Below are 10,154 nucleotides of genomic sequence, written 5' to 3' on the forward strand. Positions count from 1 at the left end.
GTCTATAAATTTGTGAGTTTGGATGATGTCCTCCAGTTTGTCTCTGAATGGGTCGATGAAATACTTCCCTCCTAGTTTTTCCTCTGCATTCCTAATTAGGTTCATGTCTCCTCCAAGAAAGATCTTCCTCCCTTGGGTAGTTTCGATGTCTACTGTCAAAGATTCCCAACATGTTGCTTTGTCTCTGAAGTGGGGTGGTGCATACACATTATAGATTGTGTATTCCTCCTTCTGATCTGAACTTTGCATATCAGCTCTAATCCACCATCTGTTTTGGTGGTTGTTTATGAGATTCCAATTGCTTTTTTTCCATATTACTCCTATGCCTCCTGAGGCTCCTATGGCGCTCGTGGCTATTCCTTCATACTTTCTATTTTTTGAAATGCTGTTTTGGAATTCTTGGTCACTGATTTTGGTCTCCTGGAGTAGGAGGAAGTCTGGTTGTTCTGATTTAATGAGATCTCGGACTGCATTTGATTTAAGGGAGGAGCCCATCCCCCTACAATTCCAAGAGACCAAAATCATCATTTACCTGATTTGTTGTGAGTCCCGCTTTTCTCCTTCGTCTTCTCGCCACTTCCCTTGTTCTTGTCCAGGTATGTGTCTATTGGTTGCTGAGTCCCTGTGGTCATCTCTTTTGCTGCATTCTCATCTCTTATTTCCTTGTTCGATTTTCTTCCCACTTTCCTTGGTGGATCCGTGGCTGCAATGTTTTCCTTTGTTTTGTTTCTTGTTAAGATCCTTTCCACTGTTTGAGGAGGGGAAGCCTGGAGGGGGGAAGAGGGGGAGATTCTGGGGCCTTTGGGGGAAGGAGGGGGAGATGAGGGTTCCTCTGAGGCTAGGGATCCAAAGGGGTTGGAGGATGAGGGGATGGATTGGCCCATGCTTGCAGGAACGGTGGAGAGGGGAGGGGTTTCGGAGTGGGGCACCTCTGGCTCAGGGGGAGGGTTTGACTTCTTCTTTTTCCTTACTATTTCCCATGCTTCCTCAGGGGATTCCGTGTTGTTATTAACTTCTGGTCTAGATTTAGAACACCTATTTGCAAAATGACCATACTCATGACATACCTTACACTTGAAGGGGAGTTGCTCATAGTCCACTTGCTGAATATGCGTCCACTGGTCCACTCTGAGCTTGACTGCCTCTGGTAGACCTTTGCCCAAATCTACTTCCACACAAATCCTCGCACATGCATGCATATTTTCTTTTGGCTCCGATCTATCCACGTATTTTCCTATTGCGTTTCCAATTGCTCGAACAGATTCATCGGCCCAGCAATGAAGCGGAAGATGCGGAAGGCGAACCCAGACAGGGACTGCGTTGGGAACATCCATTTCAGGGTCGAAGTCCGGAGTCCAGCGGTTGAGATAAAGGCCTCTAGTGTCCATGAAGTATGGTCCATTCCTGGAAATTAGATTGCGATCCTCCACTGATTCGAAGAGGAAGGTGAAGAAGCCTCTTCCACAAAACCTTATCGCAATTTTCCCCTGGACCATGGCGTTCCAGTTTCTTTCCACCCAACGTTGAACAGTTCGAGGGGAGGGCCATAACCCCGTGAACTGCCCAACCAGGCCGCGTTCAGCCAAGGCTACAGCGGATCTCCTTGGAAGAGTTGGGGGAAGAGGGATTTCCGGGATTTCGTCAAGCTTCTTGACAAATTTTGAGGTAGTAGGTCGGATCCTTTCAGAGTTGTTCTCTGGAATGAGAGTTGCAAAGGCTTTCTCTAGATCAGCCTGTTCAGAGGCGGGAGAGTCCATCGAGCCTGGGGCGCTCATCGAACGGCAAGGGAAGGGAGGGAGGGGCAGGAGGCCCAGAAGAAAGAGAGCAGCAGCAGAGGACTGCCCGCAGGAGCAGCGCGATCACACGGAGGCGGGGCAGAAGGCCCGGGAAGCAGGGAGGGCAGACACCAGCAGAGAAGGCCCGCAGCGGGGGCTACAGCCCGGCAGCAGGGCTGCCAAGCTCGGGCGAAGGCGATCAGGGCGTCCAGGGGCGGGAGAGCTCCATTCTCCAGCGCGCGATCATGACGATTCGCTTCTAAAAGATGTAGTCTTTCTCATTACAAGAATAATTTATTTAGGAAATAGATGATAAATTCATCAAAAGGGTTTTTTTAACACCACTTATGTTATCTTATTTAGATTGGACAAGCCATGAATCATGAAGAGTTAGGGTTTTTTTTAGCAACACTTATGTCATACAAATGATATATCATGAAAGGTTAAGGTTTTTCTAGCACCACTTATGTCATCTTATTTAGATTGGATAAGCGATAAATCACAAAGGGTTACCCTATGTAAAATGGCTTTGTTGCAAGTTGAAAAAATATCCCATTTAATGTGTTACTTCATTAAAAAAAACCACACAAATCTTCCACAATGTACCACCAAGGTACCCATGTTATTAGTTTTTTAAACATTTTATTCACAAGTACCTTCAACCTTGTATGAACACATTATAATTATCCATTTTAAGATGGGGGAAGAGAAATTTGAATTTTTCATCTCTCCTATGCAAGGACATGAGAGTAGGTTTTAAGGAGAATATGAGTATGGGATTTAATCCATACATGTGGATGATGATAATGCTACATATGACTCACACATTTAACCATTACATTTAGTTCCCTATGGAAATCTAAGGATACCATAGGAAAATATCAATTCACAATCTTTGAAATGATTATGGGGTGGGATTTGATCTACTTAAATATGTGAGTGGGAGTGTTATCCACGCCTCACATGCTTGACCCCAACCTTCAGATGTTCCATGGATAATATAAGATGTGAAATTAAATCCTCATGAGAATTGATCTTGTGTTAACGGTGAAAAATATATGTTCCTTGCCATTTGATCCCACCAATTTGGGCATTGACAAGTATCACTAATATTCTTTTGCACCAAAAATGTCTACTTCTTCTAGTATTAACTATAATAATATTTTTTTAATTCACTTGTCACCCTATACATAAATGTATTTAAATCACTAACCCTTTAATTGAAGTGTTACTATTATTCATACACCATTATTGGGATTTTAATACACATTAGTGATAACCCCTCTTCTAATACATGTTGCATTTTTTTTTTTTTTGTAAAGTTGTCTGTGATCCTCCAGGATTGCCATGTGGCTCGAGAAACCGTGACCCAAGGGCATCTAATCTGTCAAAGTCACCCACGGATCGCACTCGGACCAGGCCACACTGGCCCTAAGCTAACTAGATTTTTTAGCATGTCTCTTCCCCTTAGCACAGACGCAAAAACCTCCGTGAGGTTTGATCTTGGGTTGCCTTGCTAAAGAGACCCATCCTTAACCGGTTGTGCTAGTGGGACTTGACATACATGTTGCATCTTTGCTCTAAGTGTGATTTACTAATTCGAAGTGCCATCATATTTAAAATTGTAAACATGAGTAAGATAAACTGACGAAAGTCTTTAATTGGGTCTAGCCAAACCCAATTGAAGACTTACTAGACCTTTAATTGAAGTGTTACTATTGCCCATACATCATTATTGAAATTGTTTATACGTTAAGTAAGATAACCTGGCGAAAGTATTTAATTGGGTTTACTAGTCAAACCTAATTGAAAACTTACTAGTCCTTTAATTGAAGTGTTACTATTACCCATACATCATTATTGAAATTTTTTATACGTTAATGACAACCCCTCTTCTCACTCATGTTGTACCTTTACCACTAAATATCCTTTATTAATTAGAAGTGTCATAATATTTAATATTGTAAACATTTGTAAGATAAATTGGTGAAAGTCTTCAATTGGCTTTAGTCCAAATAGTTATTAGGAATCTTATCCTCCCACCCAAATTTAAAATTTAATTCTTGAAAAAAACATATTAATCTTTCAATAAATATATTATTGTAATCACCTTAAACATTGTATTGTAAAGCCTTTAACATTTTCCAAAATCTAATTTACCTTCAATAACATTCCCGAAATAAAAAGAAACACTTAATAATATTTCCTAAAATATATATTAATAAATAAAATTAATGAAAATCATGAATTCTCTTAAAAGGGATCCAGGTTCAAGTCCATAAAGAAACATGTTTATTGAACAATAACACTTAAAACAATACAAAACATGTGATGTAGGGACTCAATTGAAATCAGTTACATCTCCCCATGATAGAAAAACAAATATACTGATGGTCAACTTTTTAGCAGATATGTAGGTTTTGATGATTACAACAATAACTTAGTATTTGTTGTTGCACTCCACGACACAAAAATGGGTAAAATATGGCAGGTCTTTATCCATAATGTTTTTAAATAAAAGTATATGTAATGTAGAAATATATATTATAATAAAATACGTGATTTTGTTTTTATATTAAAAATTTTAAACCTTAAAAGTTTGTGTTTTGATTTTTTAGGTAGTGTTTAATAGGTTTAGGATTTAAATCTATAAATTAAAAAAAAAAATGAAATTTCTTAAAATGTATATTTTTTTAAAATATGAATTAATATTATTTTATTTTTATTTAATTTTTTTTAAATTGAATCTTGATTTATTTTTTATTTTTCTTAAATCTATGTTAATTATTTGTTGAAATATATGTTTTAATTTGTTTTAATTTTAGATTTATCAAGTTTAAAAAATCAAATTTATTGAGTTGTAAGCCTTTTATATAATGCAAAGGATTTTGATTCTTCTTTATGCTTGATAGATAGAGCTTTAAAGAATTATTATTCAATTTTATGAATTTTTTTCATTACATTTGTTCACTATGAGGGACAATCTCATTTCATATTTAGTAGAATGAATTTCAGTCCAACTATCCTAAAACAAGTTAATTAGGCCGAGAGACACTCTATAGCTCAATATGAGAGAGATGTATAGTGACAACTAAAATGAAATACTAGATAAATAATAATAAAAGAGCCAAATGTCAACTCATGAAAAAAATATTAATAAAATTACAAACTCTAAAATATACATATCACATTAAAGTAAGTTTAAATAATAATTATTCATATTTGTAACTATAACATTTTAAAACATATAATTAATAAAGATATAAAAACTTAAACTTTATTAATATTTCATTAAAGTAAATTTAAATAATAATTATTCATATTCGTAACTCTAACATTTTAAAACATATAATTAATAAATATATAAAAACTTAAACTTTATTAATATTTCTATATATAAAAATTATGAAATATATATAAAATATAAATAGTAGCTATACATTAAGATTCATTTTACTATATAAATTAAAATAATGAATCACATTCACAACCATTATAATTATAATTTTATATTTAAATTTCTTTTACTAACTTCTATATATAATTAATGCTATGCATATCACATTAAAAACTTAAATTAAAAAATTGTAAAATGTGTTAAAGAAAAGTTGCTATATATTTGATCAAAGTTTGAATAAAATTAAAAATAGGAATATTGTTATAATTTATATGTATATAAACTAGCCTAGATCTATCTTAACTCCATATTTATCAAGTTTAGAGAGAAGTCAAACCTCTCAAGGTGCAAACCTCCTTTTCGAGTGCAAAATTTGAGGAAATGTTTGAACCTCCACATATTTGATCTCTCTCGGCACTTGATAGATCTTGAATTAATATGGATCTAAGTTGTTTTAATTATTAATTATTATAATTAATAACTAATAATTTTATTTGTAAGAGTCTCTACAACCTAGTATGATGGAGATGTTGTCAGATAAGGTTACATTTAAAAATAATAAAATAATGCTTACATTAACTACTACTAATAATAATAAATCGATGTGGGCCATATATATATATATATATATATATATATATATATATAGAGAGAGAGAGAGAGAGAGAGAGAGAGAGAGAGAGAGAGAGAGAGGAATCAACGACTAGAGTAGCCTCGCAACTCGCGTTACACGGGGTCAATTTTGACCGCTACCACTATAACCCCTAGGAAACTGCGCTTGCCCCTCTCCACAGCTTCCGGGCTAGTCCGGGGGATTTGAACTCGTGACCTTCAATACAGAGCCTGCCTTTCTAACGAACTTCACCGCATTATGATTACCAACTCGCCTACCACCGTGGGGCTATAAATAAAATCTTCAATTTCCGCATTAAATCTATATTAAATTTATATTGATAGATAAAGTAATTTAAAGTAAATAATAATAATAATAATATATTTTTGGTATGAGGGAGACATCTAATTAATTAGTAGTACACAAATGACCTGTGAAAATACAATTATTGATATTATATGATCTATAATCCATTTTATGTTGACATATAATATTTAAAACAAAAATATTTTTGTAACAAACATATATATATATATACCATGATTTTAAATAAACAAAAATAAAATAATTGGGATTAAATTTTTTCTACATTTTCAGTTTTCATTGTGAAGGAGATGTGTAATTTATTTTACTTACTATGGAGTTGATATATAACATTTGAAAAATATTAATAACAAAAAAGTGTTTAATGTGGATTATAAATCAAATATTTCAATATGCACGCTTACTAAAAATTTTAAATCAAATGAGGGAGATAAATAGTGAGAGATTTCTTGTTCTATAAATAAGTGCTTTCTAATTCAAGGTAGGAGGAAGATTTGCAATTCCTTCAATTGTTGTTGACGTGTAACATTTTAAAAGATATTAATAACAAAAATAATTCAAGTTATATATAGCCCATGAGGTCTAGAGTAGAGCATGACAAGGTGTTTTATTAAGGCACTCACATGGTGTAAAGGTCACCAATTCAAAACTCTGGGGTAAAAATCCATCCATGCTAAGGGTTGGTGTTGCGTGTGCGATCCATGGGTGATTTTGACAACTTAGATGCCCCTAGGTTACTACTACTCAAGCCAGAGGTTAGGCTTGTCTGTCATCTCATGACTCACATAACCTATCAAACAAAAAAATAAAATCAACGTGTACCTGAGTGATTTTTTGACGTTTTAAATGCCTCTAGGTCATTACTACTCAAGCCACAGGTTAGGCTTTCGAGCCATCTCAAGGCTCACATATTCTATAAAAAAAATCAACGTGTGTGTGTATGGATATATATATATATATATATATAGAGAGAGAGAGAGAGAGAGAGAGAGAATATACATATATATATATATATATAGAGAGAGAGAGAGAGAGAGAGATTTTCTACTTATGAATGTATTAACATTTTAATGTGGAGAATCTAAATCATAAATAAAATATTTTAGTGTCAACTATTCTTGCAGTTAAAACATTTTATTAGTGTGTTTCTCAAAAGAGGGATAGATCCATCTTAACTTCATATTTACTAAGAGCATATAAGAATAAAATTTATCGACCCACAAATCTTTCCTCAAGTTTTGCATTCAAAAAGAGGTTTTCATTTTGAGATATTTGAAAGATTTGATCCCTTTCAGTGCTTGGTAGATCCAAAGTTAAATGGATCTATGCTAGTTTTAATTTTAATTTAATTTTTATGTAATTTGACCATGTCAAAATGTTTACATAACATAACATAACCTAACCTTACAACATCTCTTCCTTACTAGGTTGGAGAGAGCACTTCTCGGCACAATAATAATCTTATTAATAACTAGCATAAATCTATCTTAACTCTTGATTTACCAAAATTTTATAAGAATCAAATCTCTCTAAGTGCAAACCTTTTCTCAAGTTTTACACCCAAAAAGAGGTTTGCATCTTAAAGAATCGATCTCTCTAGATACTTGGTGGATCAAAAAATTAAGATGAATTTATGATAATATTGTAACAAAACAATTATCTTCCCAACCATAATTTTTTTTAAATATAATTAAAACTCCCCCATAATTTAAATATTTAAATTTAACCTAAGGTAAAATGCTAACTTTATAAAATCACATAATACATCTAGATCCCACTATATCAAATACAAGGAAGCCGCTATAAAACACATGTGTCATTACATCTTCATAACCCTCTCACTATGAGAAATAACCTTCTCTTCATTATTCATTGTGTCGTCACACCTTCATAACCCTCTCGCCATGAGAAATAACCTTCCCTTCATTACTCATTATATCTACCTATGAAGGAAACTCTAATTCTAAATGCACCCAAATTATGAAATATTCAATTGAAATTTCAAGATAAATTATAACTTTATAAAATCACACAATACATCTAGATCCCACTATGCCAAATATAAGGAATAAAACACAAATTTTCAGGAAACATGTGTTGTCACACCTTCATAACCCTCTTGCTACAAGAAATAACCTTCCCTTCATTATTCATTATGTTTTCACACCTTCATAACCCTCTAACTATGAGAAATAACTTTCCCTTCATTATTCATTGTATCTATGTGTAAAGATGAAATATTCAATTAAAATTCTAAGATAAAATAAAATAGAACTACTGGAGAATAAAATGGAGGCAATGGAGACTAGATTGCATGTTATAGAAAAACAAAACCAAGATACTAACCAACCATCCGAGCAAGGAGACGCTAATACCTTAGAGGGTCTTAAAATGAAAGACATGATTAAAGAATTAGAAGAAAAAGTTAACAGCCACCTCACCCTAAATAGTGCGGTGGATAAGTTAGATATTAAACCAATTAAAGACGAAATGAAAAAATAAATAGAATTAGACCACGAACATAACAAAAGGACCTTAAACCTTATAATCTTCGGTTTAAAAGAGGAAGAAGATGAGGATACTTTAGCCTTAGTCCAGACAGAATTACATAATAGATTACAAATTGAAACAGTGTGTCTCACAGAAGCAACAAGGTTGGGGAAATTAACCGAGAATAAAGGAAGATTAATCCGCATAAAGGTGAGCTCTACTGACCATAAGCACAACATACTTAGTAAAACCTCAAGTCTGAAAGGAACGAGAATATTCATAAATGAACATCTCATTCCAGAAGATCAAGCAGAATTAAGAAAGGAGGTTCAAAAGGTAAAAGAAGGTAGAAAGGAAGGAAAATGGGCAAAAATCAGAAATAGAAAAGCCTTTATTCGAGACAAAAACCAAAAATATAGTAATCAATAGCAATTAAACATGCTTCGGATCCTTTCTTGGAACTGTCGGGGCTTCCCATGGAACAAAGGCCCCAAGCTAAGTTGGATCTCAAATGATGTTGATATTATTTTGCTTGTTGAAACTTGGGAGCACGAAGAATCTAAGGTCCCTAACATAGATGGCTTCACGCTATGGTCTACGTGGAACAAGCGATCCTCTCGTAGAGGCATTGGGGGAATAGCTTGTTACATTAAGAAGAACATCTCCCCCTATGTTAGGATTTATAAAAACGACCCTCACAACCAATTTAGTTGGATAGAGATCAGAGACATTAATAATAAAAAGTCCTACATAGCAATATGTTATATCCCCCCCTTTAATTCTAACTTCTATAAGAAGAAGAATCTAGATAAAACTAACCCTTATAATAGTTTAGAGAACGATATTTCTAGCCTAAGGAATGAGGGTAATATCCTTTTAATAGGTGACTTCAATGCTCGAACTTCAAACAACCAAGCTATTATTTTAAGCAATCGTTCCAACCCTAATCCTCTTTGGTTAGACGAAGACCCTACCCTGGCTAGTAGATACAAAAGAAGCTCTGAAGACCTCGGGGAAAATTTGTTTGGGTCAGAGCTAATCAAGCTCTGTAGTGCTCAGGATCTCATAATTTGCAACGGTCTAAAAAAGTGGCCCAATTCCAGCAAGATGACCTGCATCCATGGACTTGGTAGCAGCGTGGTAGACTACGTTATTTCTGATCTTCCATTATACAACGAAATGATAAACTTTGAAATCTTAAACGACCACGAGCCTGACTCCGATCATAGGCCTTTACTTATAACCCTCAATTTTGTCATGCATAGAGTTCCCATAGAAAATAATACTTACAACCAAAAGAACTTAATATTTGATAAAAATAAAAAGGACCTCTTTCTAAATGAATTAAAAACTAATTTGCCTCCTTTATCTAGTATAGACAACATAGAAGACCTATATCATAATTTTACTACAACCCTCTCATATTCTATTAAAAAGTTCTCAATTGAAGTCTCAAATAATAAAAGAAATAGCAAAACCAATCCTTGGTATGACAAAGATTGTAAAAATGCGAGGAGAGCAATTAAGGAAGCTGTTGATGATTCTCTTAAAATGG

The sequence above is a fragment of the Pinus tabuliformis genome, chromosome 3_2, assembly GCF_031772625.1.
Source record: "Pinus tabuliformis cultivar Carrire ecotype Pingquan chromosome 3_2, CPIR1, whole genome shotgun sequence".
In the NCBI taxonomy this organism is placed as follows: domain Eukaryota; kingdom Viridiplantae; phylum Streptophyta; class Pinopsida; order Pinales; family Pinaceae; genus Pinus; species Pinus tabuliformis.